This window comes from Hemiscyllium ocellatum, chromosome 2, assembly GCF_020745735.1.
Source record: "Hemiscyllium ocellatum isolate sHemOce1 chromosome 2, sHemOce1.pat.X.cur, whole genome shotgun sequence".
In the NCBI taxonomy this organism is placed as follows: Eukaryota; Metazoa; Chordata; class Chondrichthyes; order Orectolobiformes; family Hemiscylliidae; genus Hemiscyllium; species Hemiscyllium ocellatum.
Genome location: NC_083402.1, coordinates 83,269,134 through 83,282,559, shown reverse-complemented (window position 1 = coordinate 83,282,559; position 13,426 = coordinate 83,269,134). Strand labels below are relative to the sequence as shown.

General features: G+C 41.9%; 1 protein-coding gene across 4 annotated transcripts in view; it reads left to right on the top strand.

The window, feature by feature from the left end:
- LOC132823904 (guanine nucleotide-binding protein G(q) subunit alpha) overlaps positions 1–13,426 on the top strand; it is a 211,835-nt gene that overhangs the window by 159,262 nt on the left and 39,147 nt on the right. The gene's annotated exons all lie outside the window — the stretch shown is intronic.

Here is a 13,426-nt window from a genome sequence, read left to right as displayed (position 1 = left end):
CTCCGTTAGAGCCAAAGGACTCCTCATGACCCACTCCCTGGAGCATAGAGGCACAGAGCCCTGTGTAATACCTCTCTAACCAGACATCTGAGAAGCTCCCCTTGGTTAACTGCTGGGACCATGATTGACAGTTGCCCCCATGGACCTGACTGCAGATAATTCCCATTAGACTTTCAACATGCTTCATGGCTTGCTGCAGATGCCATGTGTTTGACATGAATGTTCCTGCCAGCATATAGGTGGCACTCTAATCGCCAAATCAGTTTACTGTATGGCATGTCCAGCTGCGTGGTTGTGTGCCAATTACCACTGCGATACACAGTAGGACAATGCAGGGCATGCATGCTGCAGCATGCTGGAAGGTAGCTAGGTCCATCCCAGGGAGTGGGTGCTTGTCCTGATGTGCTAACTGTATATGATGCAATTGCACACTTGCCATTGTATAAAGCTTGGGAGATATGTCATTTAGTGCCTACCTGAAAGTTGGATGATAGTGTCCATGATGGAGGGTGTGCGCAGTTGGTTCTGTTTGACTGTGGGCAAGATGGAGGAGGAGAAGGAAGAGGCGGTTCTAGGAAGCTGCCAAACACCTGCTCTGGTTTTCAAATTGGCTTTTCCTGTTAGCTATTTGGCTTGGTGAGTTTGGGAAAGATGAGCTGCGTTGGACTGTCAACAGAAACTTAATGTGATGCACTCTGGTGAGAATGTTGCCGTGCTTTTCATAAAAGATTGGGTAAGATTACCTCAGTTGAAATTAGCCTTGTACGCAATTCTCGTACAATTCTGCTACACATCTTGCCATAACCCATATCGCTCAGACCCTTTTAAGATTCCAGCCTGAGTATTTTCTAAGTTGCATTTATTTTGTAATTGTCCAATGAACCATCTTGTATAGAAAGACAACATGTTATTATATCAAGGTTGCTGGTTCTGAGTTAGAGTGTGAAGAGCAGCCAAAGAAGATTTTGCCACACAGTTAAATTGTTGCTGTTGGACCTGAGGAACTGGGGAGTCCATTATAATCCCATGAACAGTTTGGTAGGTGAGAGTGAGGATGAAGTAAGCCCACAAGCAGTTTCTGCTTAATGCAGCTGAAAAATATTGCAGCTCTGGTAAGCTTAGGTGCAATGCACTTATTGAGGCTGGCGATCTGCAGAGAAATACAAATTGTATTGGGAGTGAGTTCTGGAGTGCAGACTGTGGAATCTCATGGAATATATATCTGGAAGAAATTGAACTACTAGGATGTGAGCAGTCATTGGTGCAGTCTGTATGGAGTTGTTTCTGAAGGAGTTTCAAAGCTTGGTCTCCAAAAGTAAAAAAGAATGGAATCCTTGTAAGGGAGACCAGGTTTTCATCACATTTGGTGATCAGCAGTGTCACTGACATCTGGGTTGTTGCTGAGAAATCCACTGGATCTGTGTTGACTGCACCTGCTGTTTGAGCTCTGCAGGTTTGTGTAAGATCACAGTTTCTATTTCTTATTTCCTCTGAATTAATTCGAAGTATTTTCTATATTAGATATTGTTTTATTTTTCTAACATTGTATTGCAACATTCACTTTTGTTTCTTCAAAACTGTGGAATCTCGCTGTTATTCTTTTTATAAATATCTGGATCTTAAATTTCATTGACTGTAAGCCAAAGAGTGCTGCTGGTCCCTCAACCAGATTGTCACAAAGTTGGCATTCTCACCTGGGGCCATCCAATTGATTTAACAATGTTTGTGGGGTTTGACAACTAATAGGAGAAGACTGTATATTGTAAGGAGTATTTAATGATCGGCAGTGGGAGTGTGGGTGTGGGATATTTGAAGGCAGGAAGTGGTATAATGCAATTCCCAAAATGCCAAGTTGGCAAGTCTACTTTTTTGAAGTTTTTTTTTGTCACAAAGCTCCTGCAGATTCTGCTTGAATTGTAGTTTCTGCAATGCCAAAAATAACTGTAGGGAAGTAAAAGAACCCTATTCTCCAGCTTAGATACTCATCGTGCATTTTCCTACATTTAAAAGATAATTCCTTTGCCAAAAGGAAATAACCAAAGCATTAAGAAACATAGAAGACAATACAATTGATAAATCAAAATATGTGGATACGATATGATGCATTTTTAAATTTTCAATGGAGTAAGCATGTGAACGACACATAAAGTATGCCCAGTGCAGATTGAAAATATATTTTCAACTAGATATTCCAACCTAATCTATCCCATTTGCCAGCACTTGGCCCATATCCCTCTTAAACTCCTCTTATTCATATACCCATCCAGGTGCCTTTTTAAATGTTGTAATTGTACCAGCCTCCACCACTTCATCTGGCAGCTCATTCCATACACACACCAGCCTCTGTGTGAAAAAGTTGCCCCTTTTAAATCTTTCTCCTCTCACCCTAAACCTATGCCCTCTAGTTCTAGACTCCCCTACCCCAGGGAAAACACCTTGTCAATTTACCCTATCCACGCCCCTCATGATTTTATCAACCTCTATAAGGTCACCCCTCAGCCTCAGTTGCTCCAGGGAAAACAGCACCAGCCTTTTCAGCCTCTCCTTAAAGCTCAAACCCTCTAACCCTGGCAAAGTCCTTGTAAATCTTTTCTGAACCCCTTCAAGTTTCACAACATCCTTCCTATTGGAGGGAGACCAGAATTGCACACACTAGTCCAAGAGTGGCAAATCAATGTCCAGTATAGCCGCAACATGACCTCCTAACTCATGCACACAATGCCTTGACCAGCAAAGGATAGCATACTAAACACCACCTTCACTATCTACCTGCAACACCACTTTCAAGGAACTATGAACCTGCACTCCAAGGTCTCTTTGTTCAGCAGCACTCCCCAGGACCTTACAGTTAAATGTATAAATCCTACTCTGATTTGCCTTTCCAAAATGCAACACCTCCCATTTATCTGAGTTAAACTCTCTATCTGCCACTCCCCAACCCACTGGCCATCTGATCAAGATTCTGTTGTACTCTGAGGTAACCTCCTTCACTGTTCACTGTATCTCTAATTTTGGTGTCATCTGCAAACTTACTAACTATACCTCCTATGTTCACATCCAAATAATTTATATAAATGACCCTATCATGTGAATTAACTTTTAAAATATGCGTTGCAAATTGGAAATTGTTTGATATTGAGTATTTCCTGTGCTTGATGCTGCAGTTCTGTGTTGAATTCATTCCCCATTTTATTGATGAGATAATTTAGATCTTTCTGGAGGGTTATTGCAACTGTTTCAGTTGAGATAACCCTCAACTGTGAAGACTAGATAGTACTCTACAATGAGTTTGGTCTGGTTTGATATTCTATTCTGGATGTCATTTATAAAGAGACAAAAACAGGAATTGTAGGTCACCGTGCTGTTTCCCATCCACTCTGAGTCTTTGTTTCTAAAGAAAAGTTATTGTCAATTGTGCACTATTCAGTAGGAATGCATACTGATTAGGTTTGTTCAGGTGTTTTTGCACGTGCGACATAATTGAAGTCCTTGAGACAAATGCAGGTCAGCTCATTTCATTTAGTGTAAACACTCACCTGCTATGATCATTTTGTTCCTAATTCATGTATATGGGCATTGCTGGCAAGGTGTGTGTGTGTGTGTTCCTAACTGCAAGCTCCTAATGACATGCTTGCTCCTAATTGCCCTACTTGAACAGCACCTGTCTTTGTGTAATAGCTGTACTCACTTGCTACTAGGAAGAAAATTCCAGGGTTTTGACCAAGTCGCAATGAAGGAGTGACAATAGAGCTCCAGTTCAGGGTGGTGTGTTGCTTGAATGGGACCTTGCAGTGGATGATGTCCCAGTGTGACTGCTGCCCTTTTTCTTAAAGTTGGTAGTGGTTGTAAGTTCAGTAGATGTTGTTGAAGGAGCCTCAGCGAGCTACTGCAGAGCATGTGGTTTATGATTCACACAACTGTCACTGTGCACAAGTAGCGGAGGATAGAAGTGTTTAATTATGTTATTGAGGTTCAATTAAGTGGGCTGCTTTGTCCTGAACAGCATTGAGATTTCTTGAGTCTTGTTGGAGCTAACGTCATCAAGGCACAGAGAGAGTGTTCAATCACTTGTATAGGTTTTGGAGAGTCGGGAGTTGGATAATTGCCCTCGAAATTTCAGCTTTTGACACAACTACAGTTATAGGTTTTTAGGGAACAATAATTTCCTATGATGTTGATGGTGAGGAATTGAGCAGTTAGATTCCTTTTTGTTGCAGGTGGTCATTTTGCAACACCTGTGGGGCACAAATTCAACCTGTCACTTAACAGCCCAAGCTGAATAATTGTCTAGATCTTTCTGAAAGCAGACAGAAGCTTTGTGCTAGACTGCCAATTACACTGCACATTGTTTAATCATCAATACGTATTTCTGCTTCTGACCTTTCTAAAATTTTTTTATGGGATGTGGGCATCACTGGTTTGACTAACATTTATTGCCCATTATTAATGACCTTTTTAGAAGGTATTGATGAGGCCCCTCTTGAACTGTTGCCTTCCACATGTGGTAACGAGACTCAGTTGCAGAAGGAACTGGATTATAGTTCCAAGTCTGAATACTGTCTTGGCTGAAGGGGTTTGCAGTTGTAATGTTGACATGCATATCCTGCCTTTGTCCATCTGAGTGGTAGAGGTCAAAGGTTTAGCATTGCATCTTGTAGATGGAAACTGTTCTGCCGTTGTGCATTGGTAGTGGATGGAGTGAAGACTGAAGGTGATGAATGGGGTGCCATTTAAGCAGACCTCTTTGTGGACAAGCTGTTAGAAGTCTGGATGGGAGTCACTTGTTGCAGAATACACATCCTCTCAGCATCTGTTGTAGCTATGGTATTTATATGGCTGGTCCAGTACAATTTCTGATCAATGGTAAGAATGATTTCAAAGCACATATAGAAATATAGAAACTAGGAGCAGGACGAGGCCATGCAACCCTTTGAGCCTGCACTACATAACCATGACAGATCCCCTCTATCCCAATGTCATTTCCAAGTTTCTCCCAAACCCCTCGATGCCTTTAAAATTTAAAAGCTTTTCTCTTTTTTTTTGAATATATTTGGTGGCTTGCTTACACAGCATTCCATGGTAGAGAATTCAAAAGTCCACTACCCTTTTGAGGAAAGAAATCTTCTCTTGATTAGGATCTAGAATGGCAGAGTGTGCTCAAGGTCTACACGGTATGCTCCTCCTATGTTTTATGTATTTGCAGCTACATGTGACATTTTCATTGCATTCCTTAATGGGGTTTATTCCATGCTCAAATTCATGTTTGAAATAGAACTGTCTACCAGGCTCCCTTTCCCCAACTTGTTAATTGAGGAAACTGCTACTGCATTACTCAACTGCTGTCGAAAGCCAATTATGCCTTCACTGCTCAGATATGAGCTGAGATTCCAGGCATTATAAGATTCACCTTATTGGCAAAATAGAGTCCAAGCCGTTTGCCCACTGTGCAAGCTTGATTTTAAAGTAGGGTACCTCAGGGCTGTCATGCAGGAAAATAGCTTCTCTGCTCAGATAGCTTCTTGCTATATCTCGTGGATTTAAAGGTGCCACTTTACATCCTGAAAATTGCCTAATCCATCTTAGATTCACCTGAAGAAATAAGTTGTCACAGAAAGTTTGAGCAACAGGTTGCTTATACATTGCAGGTTTTACATGAGTGGCGTACGCCATTTACACAGGCACTCCTATACACACACAGACATGCACACTCCCTCTCACACACTCACAAGCCCCCATCCCAGGCACGCACACACCCTATACACATACGCGCACACGCACTCACACACTCCTATAGACACACACTCCCACATTCTCGCATGCACCCTCTCACAGACTTAGACCTCTTTACACACTCTCACACACACATACATGCTCTTTCACAGACACACTCAACCCTCCACCCCAGACACACCCACATGCAATACATTTGTGGGGTGAATTTGTACTTGCAGAGTTACATTTACTTTGCTCAAAAACTGCATGAATTCATGTAAGACTCTGTTAACTCACTTTTTAGATTCGTATCAGTCTAAACATTATGGCATAGACAACAGAATACAGGGGGCTAACATCTTCAACATCTTGTCTGGGCTGACACCAATTGTTACAGTTAACCTGAGAATGTAACTTTTTAAAAAAAAGTTTTGTGATTTACATATGAAAGAAGTGAAACTAACATGGTCATTCTAACAAATGAGAGACTTAACAAATAATCAAGGTATTTTTCAATGTATAATTTCAGTTACATCACACTGTAAACTTTTGCTATAAGTTCTGTGTCTTACAATTGTGTACTCCACAACCACCTAATGAAGGAGCAGTGCTCAGAAAGCTGGTGCTTCCAGTTAAACATGTTGGGCTATAACTTGGTGTTGTGATTTTTAACTTTACTAGATAATGCCATCATAAAGAAAATGCATTCTGTCTGTTACATAAATATTTATTGTAGTATATGAGTTTTAATGTTGGAATGATGTTCGGATATGTAGACTGTATGTCCCAGCAAACAATAGATTGCATCAAACAAAACATCTCTTCACCTCTTCGCAACAGGCAGAATATTGACTGTGTGTGACCAGACCATGCTTGCAAAATTCAATACAGTGTTTAATATTCAATCTGATTCTATGATTGGATAACATTTATTAAGCAGAACTGATTTTTGCTAAGAATTACACATGCAACTAATGATTTTGGAGATGCTGGTGTTGGACTGGGGTGTACAAAGTGAAAAATCTCACAACACCAGGTTATAGTCCAGTGGGTTTATTTGGAAGCACTAGCTTTAGGAGTGCTGCTCCTTCATCAGGTGGTTGTCAAGAATAAGATTGTAAGACACAGAATCTATAGCAAAAGTTTTCAGTGTGATGTAACTGAAATTTTATATATTGAAAAAGATCTAGATTGTTTGTTAAGTCTCTCATCTTTTAGAATGACCATGTTGGTTTCAGTTTTTTCATATGTAGATCACAAAACTTTTTTAAAAAAGTTACATTCTCAAGTGAACTTTAACAATTGGTGTCACGTTGGCCCAGATAATGTATTGAGTACATGTCACTTGAGAATGTACCTTTTTAAAAAGTTTTGCAATTTACATATGAAAGAACTGAATCAAAAATGGTCATTCTAAAAGATGAGAGACTTAACAAACAATCCAGGTCTTTTTCAGGGTATAATTCAGTTACATTACACTGTAAACTTTTGCTATAAATTCTGTCTTACAATCTTAAAGTCCACAACCACCTGATGAATGTGTGGCGCTCTGAAAGTTAGTGCCTCCAAGTAAACCTGTTGGACACTAACCTGGTGTTGTATGATTTTTAACTTTGTACACCCCAGTCCAACTCTGGCATCTCCAAATCATAGTATTATTTCATTATCTTTAAAGGCTTTTATCTCTTAAAATCCTCGGATTTCACAAGTTAATAACCAAATTGCAGCAATCAGCTAATTGGTTGCAGTGGTGGTAAGGGAAAAAACAAATTAGGGCAGGCGTGGTTTTGAGTGGCAATTTTAATCAATGATATTCATTGCAGTCAACTATAATGAAGATTCAACGAGTAAAACATCATTTATTGTTCTTTAAAGCACAGAATGTATTGTAGTATTTATGTACTTTTGCATATTGATTAAAAATGCTCCAAAATGATGGACAATTCTCTAACTTTTTAAAGTCAAAGCTTTGAGTAGTTTATTGTGCGTAAACTCTCATATATCTATATATTTCAAAACCGATTTGGCGATGAAGGGATAGTTATGGTCTGCTAGAATGAACTAATTGAAGGTAAATTGTGCTAGTCGCTTGTATTGGATTGATAGATACTCCCAATCATGAAATTTTATTCCTTCAGGAACAGGATTAGTGATTCAACCCCTTGTACGGCATCGACTGATGATGGCCTTGGTTTCATGTACTTTAGCAACAACATACTATCTTACAGTTTTTAAATTTTTAATTGATCATCTTTTTGGAGAAGAGTTTTTCAGATTCCTTTCAATGTTGACAAGTATTATTTTCTGTTTGACACAGCACTGACAGGATAGAAATCATACACAGCTCAGTTAATTCATAGAAGTACACTAAAATGCATTGGAATAGTCTTGGCATTAATGTGCATTTGTAACCTGGATTTAGTGATGGAGGAGTTAGATAAGCTACACCACCACAGAAGACAGAAAGCCATACATGCTGGTTCTCTGAAAAGAAGTCCTAATGCCCCACACTTTTCTTCATTACTTTTTTAAAAATAATTTTGAAAATTCATATTGAATCTGCTTCTACCTTTGGCAGACTCGTACAAAAAGTGAAGTCACATGGTATTGGGGTGAGCTGGCAAGGTGGATACACAAGTCATAGAAGAGGGTGGTTGAAGGATTCTTTTCAGAATGAAGGGCTGTGATGAGTGGTGTTCCACAAGAGTAAGTGTTAGGACCGTTGCTGTTCCTGATCTACATAAATGAAAGGAAAATGTAGCTGGTCTAATAAGTCAATCTGCAGATGATACAAAATTTGGAGGAATTACAGGTAAGGAGGAGGATTGTATACAGCAAGATATAGATCGATTGGCGTCATGGGCAGAAAATTGGCGGATGAATTTTGATCCGGACAAATGCCTTTTTTTGAAGATCAAGCACAGGTGGAAATTGGACGGTGAATGGCAGAACCTTAGGAGTATTGATATGCAGAGGGATCTGGGAGTGCAAGTGCACAGATCACTGAAGGTGGCAGTGCAGGTAGATAAGTAATAATGAAAAAAAGGTTTATGTCATATTGCCTTCATTGGAAGGGGCGTTATAAGGATAGGCAAGTTATGCTGCAGCTTTTTGGAACTCTAGTTAGGTCACACTTGGAATATTGCATACAGTTCTGGTCACTACACTACCAGAAGGATGTGGGCACTTTGGAGCGGGTAATGAAAAGTTTATAAAGATGTTGTCTGGTATGGAGGAATTCTAGCTATGAAGAAAGGTTGCATAGACTGGGCTTGTTTTTACTGGAATGCAGGAGTTTCAGGGGCGACCTAATAAACGTTTATAAGATTGTGAATGGCATGGATAGAGTGAAAAAGTATGAGGCTTTTTTTTCCCGGGGTGAAGTCGTCAATTATTAGGGGACACTGGTTCAAGGTGCGAGGGTAAAGTTTGAAATGTGCGAGGCAAGTTTTTCACACAAAGGGTGGTGAGTGCCTGGAACACGTTGCCAGATGAGGTGGTGGAAGCAGATGCAACAGCATTCAAGAAGCATCTGGATGAATACATGATTAGGAAGGGAATGGAGGGAAACGGATCCTGTAAGGGAAGACAGTTTTCACATGGAAGGGCAAAATGTTTCGGCACAATCTTGGAGGGCTGAAGGGCCTGTTCTTGTAGGTAAAAACAATGACTGCAGATGCTGGAAACCAGATTCTGGATTAATGGTGCTGGAAGAGCACAGCAGTTCATGTAGCATCCAAGGAGCAGTAAAATTGACGTTTCGGGCAAAAGCCCTTCATCCGGAATATAGGCAGAGCGCCTGAAGCGTGGAGAGATAAGTGAGAGGAGGGTGGGGGTGGGGAGAAAGTAGCATAGAGTACAATAGGTGAGTGGGGGAGTGGATGAAGGTGATAGGTCGGGGGGAGGAGGGTGGAGTGGATAGGTGGAAAAGAAGATAGGCAGGTAGGACAATCATGGGGACATTGCTAAGCTGGAAGTTTGGAACTGGGGTGAGGTGGGGGAAGGGGAAATCAGGAAACTGTTGAAGTCCACATTGATGCCCTGGGGTTGAAGTGTTCCGAGGCGGAAGATGAGGCGGTCTTCCTCCAGGCATCTGGTGGTGAGGGAGCGGTGGTGAAGGAGGCCCAGGACCTCCTTGTCCTTGGCAGAGAGGGAGGGAGAGTTAAAATGTTAGGCCACAGGGCGGTGTGGTTGATTGGTGCGGGTGTCCCAGAGATGTTCCCTAAAGCACTGTGCTAGGAGGCGTCCAGTCTCCCCAATGTAGAGGAGACCGCATTGGGAGCAACAGATGCAGTAAATGATATTGGTGGATGTGCAGGTAAAACTTTGATGGATGTGGAAGGCTCCTTTAGGGCCTTGGATGCAGGTGAGGGAGGAGTTGTGGGCGCAGGTTTTGCAATTCCTGTAGTGGCAGGTTAAGGTGCCAGGATGAGAGGGTGGGTTGAAGAGGGGCGTGGACCTGACCAGGTAGTCACGGAGGGAATGGTCTTTGCAGAAGACAGAAAGGGGTGGGGAGGGAAATGTATCCCTGGTGGTTGGGTCTGTTTGGAGGTGACGGAAATGTCGGTGGATGATTTGATGTGAAGGTTGGTAGGGTGGAAGGTGAGCACCGGGGCGTTCTGTCCTTGTTACGGTTGGAGGGGTGTGGTCTGAGGGTGGAGGTGCAGGATGTGGACGAGATGTGTTGGAGGGCATCTTTAACCATGTGGGAAGGGAAAATGTGGTCTCTAAAGAAGGAGGCCATCTGGTGTGTTCTGTGGTGGAACTGGTCCTCCTGGGAGCAGATTCAGTGGAGGCGGAGGAATTGGGATACGAGGATGGCATTTTTGCAGGAGGTAGGTTGGGAATAGGTGTAATCCAGGTAGCTGTGGGAGTCAGTGGGTTTGTAAAAAATGTCGGTGTCAAGTCAGTCGTCATTAATGGAGATGGAAAGGTCCAGGAAGGGGAGGGAGGTGTCAGAGATGGTCCAGGTAAATTTAAGGTCAGGGTGGAATGTGTTGGTGAAGTTGCTGAATTGCTCAACCTCCTCGCGAGCGCCATGCAGTCATCAATGTAGCGGAGGAAGAGGTGGGGAGTGGTGCCGGTGTAACTACAGAAGATGGACCGTTCTACGTAGCCAACAAAGAGACAGGCATAGCTGGAGCCCATACATGTGCCCATGGCTACCACTTTGGTCTGGAGGAAGTGGGAGGATTCGAAGGAGAAATTAAGGGTGAGGACCAGTTCAGCCAAACGAATAAGAGTGTCGGTGGAAGGGTACTGTTGGGGACGTCGGGAGAGGAAGAAACGAGGGCTTGGAGGCCCTGGTCATGGTGGATGGATGTGTAGAGGGATTGGATATCCATGGTGAAGATAAGGTGTTGGGGGCCGGGGAAACGGTCTTGTGCTGTATTATTCTTTGTACTTTATTCTGTCTTTTGAGAATGCACTCTAGACCATTAAATTTTTTTCTGATAGGAAGAAGGTCATGGGACCTGAAACATAAACTGCTTTCTCTCCACAGGTGCTACCGGACCTGCTGAATTTTTCCAGTAATTTGTTTTTGTGCCAGCAAATTTGTGGTGTTTTTTAAAAAAAAAAAAAATCCTGATTCCCTACTCTGGTTATTTGGTCCACATTATCTTTAGCCTGTGTAGTTTGTTTACTTTTCCACTTGCCATTGGAAACAGGTTATCATTATTTTTCTTAAGCCTTTCGCAACTTTGAAGTGATCTATCAAATCTGTCTGTTATCCCCTTCTTTCCCAAGCAAATCCAACTTCTCTACTTTTTTTACATCAAGCATGCCAAAAATTGTATTTCAGAAAGTTGTTGTTTGTGACAAACATCATCAAAACTTTGATAGTTCTATCAGCGAATACTCACACTTGGACTCATGTCTGCCAATTAATTTCATTGGAACTTGGTCTTGAGGGTGCCTTTAATTGCTGTGTAAAGGTGCACCCACACCTCTCTTGTACCTCCCGAAGCCACATCTACTGTGTCTGTAGCTCTCGATGTGGTCTCCTCTACGTTGGGAGACAGGACGGCAACTTGTGGAATGTTTCAGAGAACATCTCCGGGACACATGCACCAATCAACTCCACCACCCTGTGACCATACACTCCAACTCCCCCTCCCACTCTGCCAAGGACATGCAAGTCCTGGGCGGTCTCCACCACCAAACTCTCTAGCCACCCGATGCCTGAAGGAAGAGCAGCTCATCTACTGCCTTGGGACCCTCCAACCGTCTAGGATCAATATCAATTTTGTCAGTTTCCTGATTTTGCCCCCACCCAACACCTCATCCCAGATCCATCAGTCCAACTTGGCACTGCCCTCTTGAACTGTCCTATATTTCTCGAACTGTCCCACCTGTCCAACTTCCTTCCCATCTATCTGCTCCACCTTCCACTCTGACCATCACCCTCTGCCTTCACCTACCTATCGCATTTCAGCTACCCTCCCCCCCACACCCCTCCCATTATCTCTCTCCCCCTTTGCCCCCCCCCCCCCCCCAACATTCCTGATGAAGAGCTTATCTCAAAGCGTTGACTGTCCTGCTCCTTGGACGCTGCCTGACTGGCTATGCTTTTCCAACACTGCACTTTCTGACTCTTATCTCCAGTATCTGCCGTCCTCGCTTTCTCCTAGGAATTTATGTACACTTTAAAATACTTCAGTTTCACTTTCATTTGCACAAGGAGCCCCTTAGGGTGGGACGTTGCAGGCAGCGAAGTCAACAAAACCCCACAATCTTTTCAAAAGGATGACTCCTTATCCATCCCTACTTGCCAACCAAGAAAACCAACTTTAATATCTGTCAGAATGTTGCTTGTTTGAATGAAATCATATTCTTCTAAACTGCAGAGATTATTTACTCAATTTACTGAGTTATTCATCATAGGAGTACTAATCTTCTGAATCTTGGCTGCATTGCTTCTAAAAACAAGTTATCCTTCCTTGGGTATGAAGGTGAAAACTCCAGGTGTGGTCACACAAAGCTAAGCACCATTAGAGCAACATTATTATTCTTGCATCGTATCTGCTTACAGTGCAAACCGGTCATGTTTCTCAAGTCTCTCTGAACATCAATAATCAAAAGTTTAATGCCTTTGAAAAAATGTTCTGCTTTTATTCTTACGACCTAAGTGAATAACCTCTTGAATATCCACATTATTATACTCCATGAATTACTTTATTGTCTATTTAATTGTCTACTTTGCAGTAAACACAAAATGGTTGAGAAACTCAGCAGGTCTGGTAGCATCTGTGGAGCAAGAAAGAGAGTTTTTTTTGTGTGCAGCATTACATTTCTTCAAAACTATCATAGGAGCACAGGAAGAAGAGTTGGCAATTAAGCCCCTTAAGCATTTTCTGGACATTCAATGAGATTAGGACAGATCTGCAGCCTAATTCCATATACCCTATACTGCCTTTCTATTATCTCTTAATATCTTTGTTTAACAGAAAAAAATCTAATTTTAACTTTAAAATTGACAACATATCCTGCATCCATTGTTGTTTGTTGAAGAAAATCTCAAAGATGTACCATCCATTATGTGTAGAATTGCTTCTGAACATCTCTGCTGAACAGTCTGGTCTTAATTTTAAAACTGTCCCCAGTTCTAAAATCTCTGAGTGGAAATAGTTTAACTTTGTCTACTGTCTTTGCCTGTTAATGGCTCGAAGACTTCAATCAGATCACTCATTAATCTTCTAAATTCCAGAGAAAA